Genomic DNA, 19,946 nt, shown 5'->3' on the forward strand with positions numbered 1-19,946 from the left:
TATTTATGAAGCACTTTGGGACACTTCTAGTAATGGTTGGTTGATTGCAATTTACATGGGATATCCGTCTAGCCAAGGGGCTCCGCCCCATGGACCCCCGCCCGGCTGCATCATTCAGAAATAAAATCTCGCTACGCTTGTCTGCATTTTTCATCTGACCTTTCTTCCTTTCTTCCTGACTCGATTCAATAACCAGATTTCTTTGAATTATGTGGTGCAGGGTTGTAAAAATCTTTATTTTTATCAAAATTGAAAAATATTCAGTTATTTCTCAATTCGAGACTTTGTTAGGATATTATGAGAATAATTCTCATAATTACATACAAAATGTAATGTGAATAATGTGAAATGTGAATAAATCTCATAATTAAATATAATAATTATTATTCTATTTCAGTCTAATAGTTCTTTGAAATTTGAAACAGGAATGATATGGAGGACTTAACAAACATGCATATATCTAACTCTCTCAATTATGAATTTCCTTGAGAAATAAAAGAAAATGCTTTGGAAACTCAATGAAAAACTTGAGAAAAGAAAACCTCTAAAAACGCTATGGTACGCTTGGAAAACGCTGGTAAAAGTGCCTTTATTGGGCATATCTTTGGCGAAATTTTTAGGTCCTCTCTAGACAAAATTTCTAGACCCTAGTTGAACTTCTTTACCAAGTTGGAACATTTCTCTCAATCGATTACATTCAAGTATGTGAGAAAACGCTAAGGAACGCAAGGAATAGTACGCAGTAAAACCGCCTATCTTGGGTGTAATTCTGAAGTCCTGTTAAGAATAAATATCTATTCCCTTGCTGAACTTCTGTATGAAATTTGAACATAATCTGTGTCAATTAGTTCTTGAAAAGGCCTAGAAAACACAGGAAGAACCGCGGAACTCAGGAGTCTTCTCTTCTCTATATCTATAAAAGGCTAAGCCCCGACAGACTGAAATCACACCACAGCCCAAACTACTGAGCCTACAAACTTGAAATTTTGCACAATAATTGTTTATGGTTGCCTCAAAACATCCACTAAGAAAGGATTTTCAGAAATTCGCCCCCCTGAGGGAGCTGGGGCCCCCCAAAAATTTTGTACTTTTTAACCGCTCATTGCACAGCAAAGTCATGAGGAACTTTTTTGTTCAGCTACGAAAAAAAATTAGATCTATGCAGAAAAATTTCGATCAGGAGCACAGGGGGGTTCAGGAGAGGGCATTTTTCGAAAATTTTGATGTAAAATCTCACTACAGCTCAAACTAATATTGTCCTACAGACTTACAAATTTGCACAAATATTCTTCAAACATGTTAGACGCGTACTAAGAACGGATTTTGAGATATTTTGTCTCTAAGGGTTTCAAAGGATGAAAAAGGATTAAGCTTATGAACATTGTAAAGGTGCGTACAGACTTTCGCTCTGCTCCGCAATCGAACGTCACTCGAGCAGATCGATTGATGATCGACCGGGGAGCAAGCGTGGAACGCGAGAAGAGCTAACATCTCCCGTAACGTTCATGATCGGAGCGATTGCGGAGCGATAGCGGAGTGTTTGCGGAGCGTGCGTGAAGCGACAGCGAAGCGAGTGCGGAGCGTGCGCGGAGCGTGTTGGAGGCGCATATACCTGTATGCACCTTAAGGTGAACGCCATATGGAACTGAAATAATTTATTGATTGACATGAGATATTCTAACATATGGTTTAATCATTGGATATAACAAAATTCAAATCCAAATTCAAATTCAAATTCATTTATTTGCCATAAAATAATACAGACTGATAAAATAAATATTTTAACTTACAAAATGGCACTACCGGCAAAGAAAACTTGTGCGCCGGCAGTGAGTTTGAGCAACTAAAATCATACGATAGAAATTCAAAAAAGAACATCTGCTCTATTATTGCTTTTTACCTGATTCCACTTAACCTCAATATAATATTGTTCTGATGATTGATAAATATGTTATTATAATATTATTATTATTATTATTATTATTATTATTATTATTATTATTATTATTATTATTAATATAATAATAGTATTGTTTTGGTAATCAATATTTTTTTTCACAGACTCTGTATAATAATATGGCGAATGTGAAACAGCTGCATCAAAGAAATTATCTCAAAAACATATGTTTAGGAAAACCATAGTTTTGAACTTCGTTTTCCTGATGCCTTGTATAGTCCTACATGTGGCATGGATTATTAATTTTCCAGCTAGAACAGTTTTTTGAGACTGCTAAATAAACGTCTACAGTTTTATCAATGCTGTATCGGCAATATGAAAATGCATGCAGTTAATATGTCTTCAAATAAAGTATTCACATGAATTAATTATTCTCTACCATTTTTATTCAATTACAATTTCAAAATGATTCGAGCCATGATAGAATGATTGACTCACTGTACAGTCAGTCGAAAATTTTAATATTGAAATGAGTGGTATTTTGGCAAGCTGAACAAAAAAATAAGATCCTATGCACCTTTTCGATATTTCCTCGAATGAAAAATGAGTTTTGTGGGTTGTCAAAACTCCCCCTGAAAGAGAAACTATTCAACTTATTCTATCTTTTGGTAAAATAACAATGATTTCTGCATTGAATAACATGTTTCATGCCAACAAGAATCGAACTCTTTGTGAATTTGGATATGACCTACACTTTAGATTTATAATATTTTAATTATTAATTTAATTCATGGTAATTGAAGAACTTTTTTCAGTCAGTTTATGATAAGTTGATGAAATTGATTATCAATAAAGAAGACAAATGATTATATTTGTACCTACAATCAGTACCTACAGAATTAGTTGAATTAATTTTCTATGTACTGAGTTCTTGGTCAACAATATTTTAATATTGTAACATTCATTATTCTTTTCAGGAGTTATTTCATTTGAATTGGAAAATATTTATAAGCTCCTATCAATTTATCATTCATAACAATGAACTGCTCAAAACATGAATTTAATCAAATAAAGAATGGCCCATACTTCTGTATTCATGTTCGCATGTTTTCCACGTGTGATGGATAGCCAAAATATTGTAGAGCGAGCTGCACGGCGATGATTGGCTGAAAAGTTCAGCGTTCGGAGTGTGGTCAGGCGAACAGTTAGAACAGAGGCAAGCGGCACGGCGAACGGTTCGGAGTACGGTACGGCGAATGATTCACAGCTGATTTTTAACATTATGAAACATAATATGCTCATGTTCACTGAAAGGCAAGATGTATGGAGGAATGCACAGTTTGATGCGTGGTTCGGGGTTCGGTTCGACATGTGTGGACGCACCTTTAGATGTTACAGGACATTTTTAAAGATCACAGGACAAAGCAACATAATAATCTATACTATAATAAAGGAAAGAACTGGCTTATATACGTACGGGATTGGAAAAATCCACACATTATCACATCTCAACTACTGGACTGATTAACTTGAAATTTTGTATAGCCTATAGATTCTTAATTAACCGAAGATGGTTGTAGGCCTATTTTCGATTCTTCTTCTTCTTCTTCTTCTCAATATGAACTTCCTATGTGCTTAGTTAGTTTTGCAGCAGTTTGTATTTTTAGTTATAGTTGAATGCAGCTTGCTGGGAATTGAATGGTATATCTCCTTGCTGCTGATTTTCCCGTGCATATTCTAAATTCACAGCATATCGAGTTCCACGACCCAAGTTTGGACGTCGTTCGTACCGCGGCATTATTATTAGAATTAAAGTTTTGTGAATCATTAGAAAGAAAATAGAAAAATCTGGTGTGGCGCACTCAGACAACTTTCCTTGCCGTTATGAGAATTGATCACCTGACGCTAGTGTTCACGCGCATCTCAAGTCTACTTATAAACAAAGATTTGAGCCAGCTGGTGACAGGACAATAACGCTGGAGACATACGAGGTCTGCTATCTCTTCATAGTAGTGAATCATTTAAAAGAATCAACAGTTGCCAACAGTTTGCAATTAGATAATCACATTTTTTCGAATTTCGAGCTTATTTTGAATTTTAGGTAAAATGTTACTAAACATTAATTGTAAAGATTTTCATGCTGAATCTTTTCCATTTGGAATTTTTTGTTTAAATTGTATCTGAAGCCTGATAACTGGGAATCTAAAATCAAACTATGCATAGATGGGGCGGAGCTCCTGAAATTTTTACAGATATGGGACTTGTGGCAGTTTATATAGCTTATCAATGACTATTTTAGGTATAAATTTGAAAAACCCTGTTCTTGACAACATTTTCACTATTTTAGCCGCCATCTTGAATCGCATTTGATCGAAATTGTTCGTGTCGGATCCTTAAGGTGCGTACAGATATACGCGCCACGGACATGAGCAATTCACTTTTAATCAGCTGACTATATCTGTATTTTTACAGAAACGGTGAGATACAGATATAAAAAGCTTGGCATCAGCTGATTAAAAGTGAATTGCTCATGTTCGCGGCGCGTAAATCTGTACGCACCTTAATAGTGTAAGGACATTGAGTTTCAAATTTCAAGTCATTCCGTTGATTTGACACACACACACACACACACACACACACACAGTCCAATACCCAAAAACCACTTTTTTGGACTCAGGGGACCTTAAAACGTATAGAAATTCAGAAATTTAATTTTTTTCGAAAAGCAATACATACTTTCCTTACCTATGGTAATAGGGCAAGGAAAGTAAAAATCTGGTGTGGCGCACTAACACAACTTTCCTTGCCGTTATGAAAATTGATCACCTGACGGCTGTTGGATGATGCAATGATTATAACAGCTGATTTTTATTTCTGTGGCCGGCTCACAAATCTTCTTCAATAAGGATTACATGCAAACTTTGAAGAGCCGTAGGAAAGAGTCCTGAAGTCGGATCATAAATTAATGTGATAGGCCATAAACCTGCTCCTGAACATGACAAACACAACTAAAAATCATTAAATTCGGTGCACAGATAAAAAAGTTATTGAATGTCAAAATTGAGGATCGTGTTTACTGGGAACCCATAGTTTAAAAAAAAAGCCACAAATATTTAAATTTTGAGCAAAATTTTTTCTCACACAATGTGGTCTACAAACTCGGAAGGTTGAGAAAATTACAAAAATTAAGTAGCAAAAATAACATCGCGTAGGTGGAGTCCTCCCGATTGAATACATGTTTCCAGGCGTTCCCTGAAGTTACACGCATCGCATCTCGTAACATTGCTCGTGGAATGGCTTGGATTTCTCTTCGAATGGCTTCCTTCAACTTTTGCAATGTGCGTGGTTTTTCAGCGTAAACACGCGATTTCAAGAAACCCTAAAAACCACGCACATTTTAATTTGTAATTTTGAAGCTTTTTCAAAAGTTCCGAGTTTGTAGAACACATTGTGTGGAAAAAATAAAGTACGGTTCCCAGTAAACGACCTTTATAATATATAGACGAGAAATCGAAAAAATTATAACTCTTGAACTAGAGAGAGCTCAAAACGTGAAAATCTGCATAAGGGTAGAGTACTATGAGCAGCTGCTTCCAGCAATAATTAACGTTTTGAGCCATTACAGTTTTCGAGAAACTCCCACTCCTAGTATACTTAATATAGCCTACTATATGGGAAATCGAAAAAAATATATAACTCCTGAACTAGAGGGGCTTAAAACGTGAAAACCTGCATAAGGGTAGAGTACTATGAGAAGTGACAAAGTCGTCACTCCGTCTCCGTTCGACCTTTATCTACCTGTTATCCTCCACCACAGATGGCAAGTCCGAATGAAATCTCTGCTGTTCTCAGCTACAGTATTAATAATACCGAACATCCTATTGCGTAAGCCTCACGTTCTCTTACATCTTGTGCCTAACCTTTATGAAGGTAATAAAATAAAAATAATTTTGAAGAAAATTATTTAGAATTTTAAAGTAGGCCGGCACATCTAGAAAATGAATCTGAGTCTATACTATTTCAATTCATGCAGGCGAACGGGTTAGAGTCAGAAAAACTACAATAAGTTTTTGCCATGCCTGATTTAATCGCCGTTAACTATTTTAATACTACAATATTTTAAAACGAACAAAATATCAACAATACTGACATGAAAGAGAATAAGAATCATATTAAATTTAACACGTTACATTACCTTTATCTTTACTATCCTTACGTTAGATATTAATACGTCACCAAACCAAATAATATCAGTTGCAAATATTAATAATTGATATTAATAAATCATTTCAGAACAAAACTCAAAACAGAAAAACCCAAAGAGCCCAAATTTCGTCGATAATCCCCATACACCAATTTAAAACCCGCACTTTGATTGACATTTTTGTATGACCCTTTGTTTCACTGAACTGCACTTTGTTGATGGTTTTCGTCGTGTTTCCTTTCGATATGTTATTTCGGCATTTTTTTAAGAGTTGAGTTGATGATGTCGGGAAGTCATCTTGCGATGCGGAACCTCCGTCTCCCGAAACGGCCTTACGTCAATTCTGGTCAGGTATCATCCTCGGGACCTCTTAGGACATGCCTTGCTCGTGGAGTCCATGATGGTATGAAGTTGCGTCTTAAAGCTGAATTTTGAAGGGGTGGAACATGAAGTTGGTTTGGGGTCACACATGAACCGCTGTAAATAAATGTATTACAGCATTAATCTCTTAACTCTTTCTACAATTCATCAAAAGCTAAAAAAGGAGTTTATTATGTTATTTAATTTAGATTTTATCTTGACGTTCTGATTTCATTCCCAGAATTTAACAGATTGAATTAAAACAAATTTACTTGCCAGAGTGTCATTAATATACAATGCAACATTTATGAAAACACCCGTAATAAATTAATATAATGCTTTTAGAAAATGAATACTTCATTAATTATGATGTCAACTTTTATATAAATTGATATAATACTCTTAGAAAAGGAATAATTCAGATTGAAATGATGTTAACTTATATGATATTTTTCGTTTGGTTTGCGAAATCAAATATAATTTTTCATATAGTGGCTCGACTAGTATTGTTGGAAACTTGTGCGCTAGCCAACATTTATTTTATTTATTTATGAACTATAGGACGCAATACAAGTGTAAACAACGGGCATTCGCCCAAAACTGCTCAGAACCTTAATTTAAAATGAACTGTCCAGAGCTTATGATTTGATTTACCTACAAATACAAGTCCAAAAACGAGTATAAACTAGAATTATGAATTTATCACAAAACAAAACAAGAAACTTTTAACGCAATGAAAGAAAAAATATTGAAAATTTCACTTTAAGCTAACAATAATGTTTGCCCAATAAGATTCATCTTGTAGATAGTTTTTACCTTTAATTAAATAAAATTAGTAGACGCATAGAAAATAATTTAAATTTTATTACAATTTGAGCATTCATGTATCAGGCTCAAATCAGGAATTAACTCATGTATGGTAACATTCATTAATATTAATTTCATGGAAAAGAAAAACCTTCTTCATCATCTATTAAGATTTCTATCATAAAAATTTACTAATTCTTACTAAAAAGCCTTAATGCCATAAATTCAAATTTTCAAATTCAAATTTTATTCATTCAAACTCACAATATTCACATTCAGAATCAATAAGAAAAACAAAACACTCAGCTCAGTAAGATAAAAAATAATTAATGGAAGATTAATAAAATAAATACTGGTATGTTTTATTAGATATACGGTAAATTTGTGAATCGGAATAAAAAATACTACCTGCTGGAAGTATACAATACTCCACGTTTGCAAGCAGGAATGAATATCACTTCAACTAATTTTAAATGCATGAATAAAAGGAGAAAGAAAAAGAAAAGACTAGCAACCATTCACTCTCACATTCACACACCTTGCACACTTTCCAAAAACAGCTCATCTTACTAATGCTTATTGCCAGCCACCAAAATTACATTTTAACTACGAAATAACATTGAATAAGGATTCTAAATGGTCAGGCATAAGACCTCTGAGCCATCTAAGAATTCTTTTTTTGAAAACAAGTTGATTTTGAAGCCTCTTGATTTCAATTGGGATGTTATTAAAAACTTGGGGCCAAGAAATACAAACGATTTCTGGAAACAAGTGGTATACGATTTGGGAAGTCTCAGTAAATCAGCTGTCACTCTCCTAGTTTGATAGCTGGGAACATCCCTGAGCAACGTATGACCACCGTTTCCAGACATTACAAAGAACATATACAGGACCTTAAACACATACATATATCTAAGAGGCAAACATCCAAGGCACTGAAATAGAGGAAAAGAATGTTCATATCTACCCTTTCTATTTATAACACGGACTATCGATTTCTGCACCGTTATCAATGGCTTCAAGTGACAAATATAGGTGGAGCCCCAACAATTAATACCATAACTTATTTTTGGATCAACAAATGCAAAATATAACTGCCTAAGAACATTTAAAGGGAGAAATTTATTCAAGAAATAGAATTTTCGCAGGACGAGTAACAGATAGTTTTTTATGATAGATATATGCTGAGACCAGTTAAGCTTTTCATCAACAATCACACCTAAATATTCAATGGCATTGGTCTGACCAACGACCTCACAGTCACAGTCATTCCGATCACAGGCACCATGAAACTTCAGTGCAGAAGGCAGTGTCCATGGTGTTGTTAATGTGAACAATATATATTTTGTTTTTGTAAGATTGAGCTGTATTCTATTGTGCCTGAACCAAAGCAATAGCTTATCCAAATCATCCTGCATCATTCTCTCTAAGTTGGGGCCATCCAGTCCACAATATGCCAAGGCAGTGTCATCTGCAAAGGACACAGGCATACCATTGAACTCACACGAATAGAGATCATTTATAAAGATGAGAAACAAGATTGGTCCAAGGACGGAACCCTGTGGTACACCACAGTCCACTCCCTGAACCTCACTCTTCACTCTCCCAATAGATACATATTGCTGCCTGTCCTTCAAATATGAAGAGAACCAATCCAGAACCATGCCCCTGATACCAGCCTTAGATAATTTATTCAACAAGATTGAATGGTTAACCGTGTCAAATGCCTTTCTGATGTCCAAAAACAGTCCTGCAACACAGCGCGCTGGCCTGAAGTTGAAGCCACAGAAAACAACCGACATGAATCTTTCAAGAGCCATTTCAGTATTCATGCGTTCACGAAAGCCAAACTGTTTATTATAGAAAAAGTTATATGAGTTGAGGAAATTGAGAAGTCTTCTTTTCACTATCTTTTCCAATATCTTTGAGAAGACAGACAGCAGAGATATAGGTCTATAATTGTTCGACTTAAATCTAGAACCGGATTTGTAGATTGGCACCACTCTTGCTAGCTTCATCCCAGAAGGAAATATTCCTGTAGATAGACTGCAATTGAAAATATCAACTAGAATGGGAACAATGGTCAGAGCAACCTCCTTCAAAATTCTAGAAGATATAAGATCATCTCCAGAAGAAGTACCATTTTTTAATAGTTTTATGTAAATTAACAGTTCATCATAGGTGACAGCTTCAAAAAACATAGACGCTTGATGGTTTCTTTCCTTGAAGGTGTTATGATTATCTTCCATTACTAATAAAAACAAAAGGACTATTCTCAATGAAAATTATTAACTTGAACAATAACAGTCTTTGTTGATACAATACTCTGATGGAAGTTTCAAATAATTAAATTCCCTAAATTATATTTTAACCTTATTTTATGTACCTTAGCGGTTATTTGAAGAAACAATTATTCGTACATGATGAAGAAACACAATTAAACTTTTCAGGACATGGCACTACTAGAAAATTTAAACTTTAATAAAAATAAAACTAGCCTAGCTCCTACATCAACTAATGATATAAACTTGCCCAAAAAGGGCGAAACATAAGGACTACATCTTTACTCTCGCAGTGCTCCTAGCAAAGTGTCCTCTGAAACATAATCTGGTCTCTCAGCTGGGGAATCGCCCCACTACTGAATCTAGAAACAGGTCTCCTATTAGGCGAAGGGAATCAATTTAAACAATCGTCGCGTGGCTTCTAGAGCCTTAGGACCAAATAGTAACTGCAAAATCGGTAGTTTGTTATAATTTCAATATCTTGCTGTTTTCCAACTTATCGCACTCTATGTCGCGACAGGAAGGCTAAGTTTTAGAGATAATTCCATAATCTACATTCCTCGATGACTCGGAGCCACAATTTTTAAATATCTCTCCCGGGAAACTCGAAGTCATGGCCGTTCATAATAGAGAGAGAAAATAATTTATTTCGCTAACTCACTTACAATAATGGCTCTAGTCTATTGCGTATTAAATTTACTATTATAGCTTGGGAAAAGGCCTGAATTAAAAATAGTGCTCGGCACAATCTTCAGAGCAAAACTACAGTCTCTTAGACAGAGAAGTACTACTCGATATTGTGTTTGGTGTGTGTAGCACATTTCCACAACTATCTGTATGGAAACATTTCTTTCTCATAACAGACAATAAACCAGAATATTTCACCCTCATAAATCTCTCCCACATACATGACTTCCGCCAGACTCCGCAAGCTACGATTCGTTCTTGACCGGGTTCAACTACTCTGTTCAGTTCAAAAAGGGGAAAGAAAATTAAAACATAGACTGCATGTCGCGCGCCCCTATACCACACATGTCTTCAGTGGAGCAATCGAGTTAAAGAAAGGAGACGGGGCCGCGCTACCTGTACACTGGGTCATTGTTCCAAAAAGGTTCTTCCTCCAAATTTCGACTATCACACTATTGTCCTCTGAATCCGCTTCATTACCATCATTAGTGGCCGGACGAGTCGCCCTGTCTGCTTTCTTGAAGGCAGTTTTAGCTGGTAGGGCCTCATCTATTACTTTCCATCCTACCTGTTCAGCTGATCATATGCGTATTATATTCATTTCTATGAATATAATTATCAAATAATCCAATATATGCATAGTATGATAATTATAGCATCAGCTTATGGAAAGCGTACGGCGTGTGTTCGTGACACAAGTCTGTACACAGCTTGATGAATATTATAACATATAACGCATTGCAAAATTTAAAAAAAATTATAAACAAAAACTGTAAATCATATTTCATTATTATAAGGTTCCTCCTATAACCTACACTACACTCTCTTGCTCTTGACTTCCGCTATCCATTCAATCAACTAAGAACTATTCATGATCTATGTTGCCCTAGAAGTTTGAAATTGAACCGGATGTCCAAAAATACATTTCTTGACGATGGATTTTCCCAATCAATTTTCTCACCCTGAACTTCCCCCTTCTCCGGGGATGTCATTCCAGTACATTTCAGTAACAATCACTTGCAGTTTGCAGCTCATCCAAGCAAGTTGACAGATCTTGAAACTAGCCTACTGTCTCGAACAGTGTCTTACAGTTTACCCGTCCTACATGGAGTATACTCGAAGTCTCACTGAGTTTCGAGAACACATATCAAAGACTGGTATGAAACGTTTTTTAATACCACTGCAACCAATTTGTACTTTGATATGTGTGTGTTTGTGTACTGTAATGTATATGTAATGTATTTAGTCTCATCATGTACACTGAATATAATAGGACGTAAGGATAAGTATAAAAGGATGTAAAATAAAAAATAATACGTTCTTAGTTTGACTAAATTTGTACTTATAATCGATAATAATGTGTGTGTTTATTCAATCAATGTAAGCTACTACTGGTTTACAGCTGAAAATGCCTGTAATCAGACTTGCCACCAATTTATTCCTCGGAGTGGAATCCTTAACAATAGACCACGAAAATGTCGAAACTCATTAACAATAGACGACCACTGAAGGGTCACTAGAACTTCTACCTGTTCATCCATTGCTTTCGGCGGCCCCGTCTCCTTTCTGTTACCGGTACCCTATTTTATTCTAGAGATGTTAAAAGGGTACAGTGGAGGATACATTTTTTATTTATAGACAAATAGAAAGAGAGCGAGTGAGAGAGATAAAAATAGGGAGGGTAAGAGAGACAGATAAATTGAGGAAAATAAACAGAGAGAGAGAGAGTGAGATTGATTGATTGATTGAGTACTTTATTTATGTAGATTACAATATATAGGCTACTGGCTTATACACTTATATACAATAGCTTACAATACAGCAAAATTATAGATGAATTTACATAATATAGACTAAGAAAATAATTATTGAACTGTATATGATATGAAAAAGCCATTTGTAATATAATAACTACAGATAATTATATTATTGTTATGCATCTACATAAATTGGCGGAGCTTTGGACATATTAATGTCCATTCTTCGGAAAGAATATTGAAAATATCCTTCCCACTAACTCTCTACCAAAACGTTAATTTCATTGATAAAAGCTAAGGATTCATTTATGAATGGAAATATTGTAGAGATAAGAGATAGAGAGAGAAAGAGAGAGAGGGTGTGAGTGTGTGAGAGAGTGTGTAAGCGCAGGTAGCAATGGAAGAATTGTATTACAATGTATATGTAATATGTATCACTATATTATTATGTATGAGCGGGAGAGAGTTAATAGTTCTGTCTCACGATTTTTTGCACTTCCTCACACTCACACACACTTTCTTTCCCACAATAATGATTATATCTAGATTATCTAGATATTATCTACCTCTCGAGAGACCGCGTCAAACTGGGCTGGCGACAAAGTGGGTCGACGATAAACTGGTTTTCCAGCCCAGTTTGTCGTTGCATGCACCACTAAACTGGCAGTCTAAGGAATGCAGCCCAGTTTGATGGCGTGTAACTTTGTCATTTAGTGACAAAATCTCAGGAGTGCCAGTTTGTCGTTGCATGCACTGCCAAACTGGCACTCTAAGGAATGCATCCCAGTTTGACGGCGTGTAACTTTGTCATTTAGTGACAAAATCTCAGGAGTGCCAGTTTGTCGTTGCATGCACCGCCAAACTGGCACTCTCAAGATTTTGTGTCTACTATCGATCAGAGAGATACTATTCTCCAAACTCTAGTTTGTGTCTACTATCTATTATCAGATTAGATTAGAATAGATTTCTTTATTTATGTATGTTACAATAATTACTTGCTTATGCACTAATTTACATTAAATGACAGTAATGCTAATTATTCAACGAATTTTACAAGTATAAAAAATTGATCAATGATAATAAAGATTAAATGCAATTAAAATAATGATGATATAAAATTGTAATGTAACTTCATAAATCGGCAGTGTTTCAACAAATAATTGTCGGTTCTCTAAGAAGCATATAAAAAAATCTGGTGTGGCGCACTCACATAACTTTCCTTGCCATTATGAAAATTGATCACCTGACGCTAGTGTTCCCGCGCATCTCAAGTCTACTATTTAAAGATTTGAGCCAGCTGGTGACAGGGCAATAATGCTGGAGACACATGAGGTCTGCTATCTCTTCATAGTGAATCATTCAATAGAATCAACAGTTGCCAACAGTTTGCAATTGGCTAATCACATTTTCAGTGATTAATTGTGATCATCTCAATTCAGTTATTGGTAGAAACCAAACTATTCAAGTTACATTTTTCTATATTAACTTACATTGAAAACTTATCCATATTCATTATTGTATTTTTATATCTCCATCATCAGTAAACATTTTGTTGTTTGTTAACTATTCTAAGCCTATGACAAAAAGGCAAAATAAAATAAGTCATTGTTTCTGTACAACTTTGTCTTTATTTAGAAAAATCATTATCACAAGTATCAACTTAGAACTATTATATTTTTTAGATTTTTAATTACAATTCTTTTCAAACATTCTAGCTTCCAGATTCAATTACAATGTGTATAATAGTTGTAATTTCAATTTGGCACTTTGTTGGGTCTGTGGTGCAAGAACTAGACAAGTGTTAGTTCTTTTTTCAAATTCTGTTTCTCACACCATACAGTCCACTCAAGTTAGGCTGGCTTTACAACCCAACCTGCCACGAGACTCATCAGCATTATTTCAAAAAAACTGGAAGAATAGGTAAAGAATAAAATCGGGTGATAGCAATATTTTTACTAAAATTATTACAGACAGATGATTTTCTACAATGTTATTTTTCTCATATTTGTTTGATAAATTTCATATTAATAATCTCAAATTAATGTCAGTTGCACAGAAGCCGGCTAAATTTTAACCGTGATTAATTTCACGAGAACCAATCAGAGAAGGCATTTTTTTATAAGACGGTTTGTCTGATTGGCTCTCCAGGAATTGATCACGATTAAAATTTAACTGGCTTTTGGCACTTAGTCATGATTTAACAATGAAACAGACAATCCTTTTTCATGCATTGTTATGATTGAATGGAATTCAGTTTACTCAGTGGATAAGTTATTATTTAAAGGTATTTTATATTGTATTGATTCAAAATTATTACAAAATTGTGTTTGTAAAAGATCTTGATTTAATAAAAGCATTATTATTGTTATTGAATGGCTATTTTTTATCACGGCTAAGTAGGCTATTTGCTAAAATCTGGTTGAATTGATTATAAATGTGTAGGTATTACCAGAGAAAACTCCTATAATTAGCCAATCAAACATTGTAAGTTTACAGTTTAACAGTTACCTGTTGTAAACTCTATTCAAGGTAATAAATGTAATATTTGAGGTTTCACATTGGAATCATACAACTTTAAAATATTGGAATGATAAATTATATTTTCAAATTGATATAAAATAATGTTTGAAGAGTGAAATGCCATAACATTGTGCACTCATGCATTCATGCTTCAAATGACGAATCTTTTAGTACTACAACTCACGGTATTTAGATGAAAATATAAATCTTCTTCTATATACCGTGCTTATACAAAGCGCGTGCGCCGTTGCTGCATTCTGGGCGATTACCTTGAATAGAGTTTACAACAGGTAACTGTTAAACTGTAAACTTACAATGTTTGATTGGCTATATTACAATAATTTTGTATTTTGGATAAGCAGACTTTTTTTAGTCAGAACATTTTTTGTGATTTTTCTTCAATGGTATAAGTTCAAATGAATAAATTAATGCTGTAACTAAATAAAATTATGAGTAAATTTGGCATACGATTGATTATTTAGTAATACAATACTCCTAACTGCATATTGATAGAACACTTTCAGGATAAAATTTATTTTAACATCATTCATTATCAAAAAATCTGTAAATTTTTTTTCATATTTCAAGTGTAATCCATCACTTATTAAAACATGAACTATAGGTATCTGATTCGGATAGTCTTATATTGATGAACTATAAGTATCTGATCTATCTTTTATTATTTCTTAGTTATTTTTTAATCCATGAGTTATGCAACTCATAATTATTGAAAAATGAAGTTCTATAATGTTATAGCTTTTGTTTATTATTTTTCAATAATTGTGAGTTGTATAACTCAAAATTTTTCTTATGGATTACAAAATAACTAAGAAATTATGGAATAAGTGTAAAGAGTCATATCAACTTGTGGACGTACCGTATGCAAAGAATACCGTACTTCACTAATAATATGCTATAAATAATTCACTAACACTACAAATTGATGTTCAATAATATACGAAACGTAAAATACAAATACAAAATTGAAGTTTGCAAGATGAAATAAAATTCTGTTGCTTTCAAAGTGTTAGTGATGCTGGTTGCACAACAGCTGGTTGAATCTTAATCGTAAAAGAAATATTTAGCTTAATTTCCAGGAATTCTGTATAATTCAAATTGACGGGTTTCAAAGATTACAATAGGCTACATCAAAATGAAAATGCATAAAAATGAATCAACTAATAAATCAACAACTATTTTAGTTGTAGACTAAAGACTGTTCTTTTATTCTGAATTATCAGTTATTTTTTTACTGAATTTTCAGTTTATCAGGTGCAATGATAATATTATTAGCCTATTCAAATTGTAGAAGACTCATTTATTTAAGAGAGAAAGCAATAGGAATGCCTTATACACACATTAGAGCATCAGTTTATGAATGCAGATGCAGAATGAACGAACGATTGCAAAATTCTGAGGTGTAGAAGTAGTCTCGCTCGAATTCGCGCTGTATCTATGAGCTCATGAAAGAACGGATGAGGAAGCGCATTGTACTAAGATTGAATACAAAGCGCATGTGCCGTTGCTGCTGTTGCTGCATGCTGGGTCGCTCTACAGTGTCAAGTGAGCAGCTTCTCTTTGTCTCAGAAACAGAGTCACGGCCAGCAAAAGTCACAGTTATCACATAGTTATTCAAAAATATTCTTTGAGTATCTATAGTAAGGTTCACGTTATAATGGTAGTGTATGATTTGCAATGGTATTGTTATCCTTGTCTATCGTTCAACAAAGCAGATGGCACTATCTCTTCCACGCATTGCGATGTTGCCACATCGTTTATCAACAATGTAGAAATTCAACTAATTGACAAAATATTTCATCTCAATCATGAAAATTTATTATCATAGGTATCTTAGAGAAATATATTTGACAAATAAAATATGATTAACTATTTTCAAAAATAATGAACAGTTGAATTCATCAGATATACCAGTATCAGCTGTTTTGGTCGCAAGGCTGAGATCTGAAAACCCTTTTCTCCAATCTTCCTACACTTCCATCACAACGTGGACCTCTCTATACCAGCTGATTGTGTGTCGGCAAGATTCGACTTGTGCATCATAAAATGGATATGTTTAGCTCTAGATAATGAATGTTTATGTTTTGTTCTAAAGATGACGAATAAATCTAAAGTATTGAATATTAATGTAAAAGGGTTGGGGGTAAGGTTTTATTCAGTTTATATTTATTGTTTTATTAGGATAGGTGAGGTTTTTGAATTCAAATTGCAATAAGCTAGAATTATGATGAATAAATCTAAAGTATTAAATATTAATGTAAAAGGGTTGGGGGTAAGGTTTTATTCAGTTTATATTTATTGTTTTATTAGGATAGGTTAGGTTTTTGAATTCAAATTGCAATATGCTAGAAGGGGCTAGGGTTTAGGTATAGTTATGTTTTATGATGTTTCAAAAGTAAAAAGATGGGTTAGGGAGTTAGGATTTTGCTTTGAACCACATGTTTGTGAACATTTTCATGAAATGAACCACATGTTTATGTTTTGTTCTGAAGATGACAAATAAATCCAAAGTATTAAATGTGAAAGGGTCAGGGGTTAGGTTTTATGTAGGTTATATTTGATAATGTTCCATAAGGTTAGGTTAGGTTTTTGCTTTAAAATTGCAATATGCTGGAAGGGGCTAGGGTCCAGGTAGAGTTATGTTTTTTGATGTTTCGAAGGTGAAAGGATAGGTTAGGGGGTTAGGATTTTGCTTTGAAATTGCAATATGCTGGAAGAGATTAGATGTTTTCGCCAAAAGTTATGACTATTGATGTTTCAAATGTGAAAAGGGGGTTAGATTTTTGCTTTGAAATGACAATATGCTGACTTAGTTATAGTGTTTTTAACATCAGTTAAATAACAACCGTTATTTATCAATTTATTTTTCAAAAATACTCTCCATTTTATCAAATAAAATGTTAATATATTGATTATTATATTGAATTCAATCATAAATAATAATAATTGGATAATAATATCATCATCAAATTAATAGAATGATGATTGGCTTCAGTTACAGTGCTCGGTAACCATCATCACAAAGAACGTTACATTCAAAGAGCTGACTGAATGGAACGGGAAAAAACCGTTACTAACGCATGCGCGATACGGTGGTGACTGAGACCGAGAGTGGTTTGTGTCAAGTGTGGTTTTTTATGGTACTACGACTAAATACAAAGCGCATGCGCAATAAATAAACAGCGCATGCGTTGCTGCTTGCTGGGTCGCTCTACAGTGTCAAGTGTTGCGGCCAGTGAACTCTATACTAACTGGAACCGTCTGTCCAATGCTAAGCTACAGCTAAAAGTGTGTAAGGCGGAGTGAGTGAGACAGGCATACCGTGTGGGATTCCCTTCTCTCTCGTACTCATACATTTAAGCAGGTTGTTACAGCTCTTGAGTACGATTTTTCATTTTTAAAGTTGAAAAATGGATTTAAATGAGTATTGAGGCTATCAGTATTAGATCACAACCTTTTCTCTTAAATATTGTGATGTATTTGTTGTAAAATGCGTAGAATTGAATAAAAATACGACCGAAAAATGGTGATGTATTGTGTTGCATTTGGATGCAAGAATGGGCATGTTGAAAAAAATGAAATACCATTTCACAGGTAAATCAAACATTTTCAGTCTATTAATTAATTTGAAGAAACCTTTTTGTTTCACATGCATTTCCAATACTTTTTTCTATATTGATCAGTTTATCTGACCAAAAATAAAACAACAAATTTGGTTTTATTCCTAGTATACTGTGATAGTTTCTATGCTAATTGAAAATTTAGGCCTACTTTTCCGCATCTGAAATAAAAAAACATAGTTGAAGAACAAATGAATCCTTATTCAAAAAAGAATAAATACAAATGATTAATAATTTCTGTGTTATCATCATGAGATGACATAAGTTATTTCAGGTACCTACTTTATTTTAGTAGCCTCCTTTTATTTTGAAAAATATGATATTGCTATCAGCTGAATTGTGATTAATTTTTGAAACATTTCCGTTTCAAATAAATAATCGTTCAATTTACAATATCACAATAACTATATAGCATATTTTACTGTTTGCTTATCATATGGTCATAATTATAATACAATTAATATAAATGTTTCTTCATAGATTTCTTTGCATCATTTCTGAAATTCCCACACTTACATGATTTGAAATGTTATCAGAATACCTAGTGCATTGCTATTATTATATATTTAATATTTATAGTGTTAATAATCATCATGAGTCAACATAATTTATTTTATTTATCTACTTTTATTGTGAAAAATATGAGATTGTTATCAGCTGAATTGTAATTAATTTTTAAAGCTTTCAATCTCAAATTGTTTATTTTACTCTGGTAATTATGTAGCATATTTTATTGTTTTCTTATCATATAATATAATAAAATGTTTCTTCGTTATTTGCTTCATTTCTGGAACTTCCACTCTTACATGATTTGAAATTACACCAATGCACACCTACATAGTTCTACATTTATAGCCTGCTGTAAGTAGGCCTATATTATTAAATTAAGATATTTCCTTAAACAATAAATCATAAATCTTTCCTTTGACAATAACAATAAATCATATAATCCAAAAAACAATAGTATATCCTATCAAAATAAACATAAGACTGTGTTTAATAGTTTCGATTAAACACAGCCCTCCTTTGGACTGTGTACGAACAAAATTCGGGATTAGAATAATAAGGACTATGAGCCTGTTTTCCCATTCCCAATCATTTTATGACAGTTTATATTTGTCCTTGTTAAATAAATAAAAAATAAATAGATGATACGCTTCTCTGAAATCTGGCCCAAAGTTATTCCCTTGCTTGTGAAAAGTTGACAATACTAAAACTACTGCAGTCACAAATAAAAAAAATCTTTTCTTTATTCATATTCAACCTATTTCATTATTTTTGCTCTCAAAAAGTTAACAATGAACTGCTTAATAACGGAAAAATAACACTTCCATGAAATAAGACATACAATATAGAAATAAAATAGAAATTGAAACAGTGCAATGTATTTTTCCATAAGAGTGTGTTACAAAATGACGAATCCCACAGCAATGTGGGTTGCCTATCTTTACCAGCTGCCTCACTTTCTTTGTGTTGCTAGTCCATTCCAGTTAGTATAGAGTTCAGTGGTTGCGGCATGGTTAAAAACTTTTGAAATTATAGGTTATCTAATAATTGTAATAATTATAATAATACGTGCATTGAATAAGTTTTTTTATTAGTGCAAAAGTTTACATAATATGTGGATATTATCCTGCTCAGAATAAAAGTTAAGTGGTGCAGCTGGCTTACATTATTTGGAAGTTTGGAATTTAATCTTCATGGGTAAGCCCAATGAACATAGCCTATTCTTTGTAAACTAAATGTAAGTTAATGAGGAATGTAGTGCGTCCTATTAAAATTTTACTTTTTCAG

The 19,946-nt window shown here is 33.6% G+C and overlaps 1 protein-coding gene across 13 annotated transcripts in view; it reads left to right on the plus strand.

Moving 5' to 3' along the window:
* The first annotated feature begins 19,648 nt into the window (after positions 1–19,648).
* Positions 19,649–19,946, plus strand: part of LOC111045927 (ultraviolet-B receptor UVR8) — a 95,148-nt gene continuing 94,850 nt past the window's right edge. For 11 of the 13 annotated variants that reach the window (XM_039437744.1, XM_039437774.1, XM_039437788.1 and 8 more), the window contains exon 1: positions 19,649–19,694. The gene's annotated coding sequence lies outside the window, so the exon portion shown is untranslated. Of the gene's footprint in view, positions 19,897–19,946 lie in introns of all 13 variants that reach the window. The other 2 variants (XM_039437767.1, XM_039437751.1) reach the window with 2 other exon arrangements.

This window comes from Nilaparvata lugens, chromosome 1 (genome assembly GCF_014356525.2).
Source record: "Nilaparvata lugens isolate BPH chromosome 1, ASM1435652v1, whole genome shotgun sequence".
Classification (NCBI taxonomy): Eukaryota; Metazoa; Arthropoda; class Insecta; order Hemiptera; family Delphacidae; genus Nilaparvata; species Nilaparvata lugens.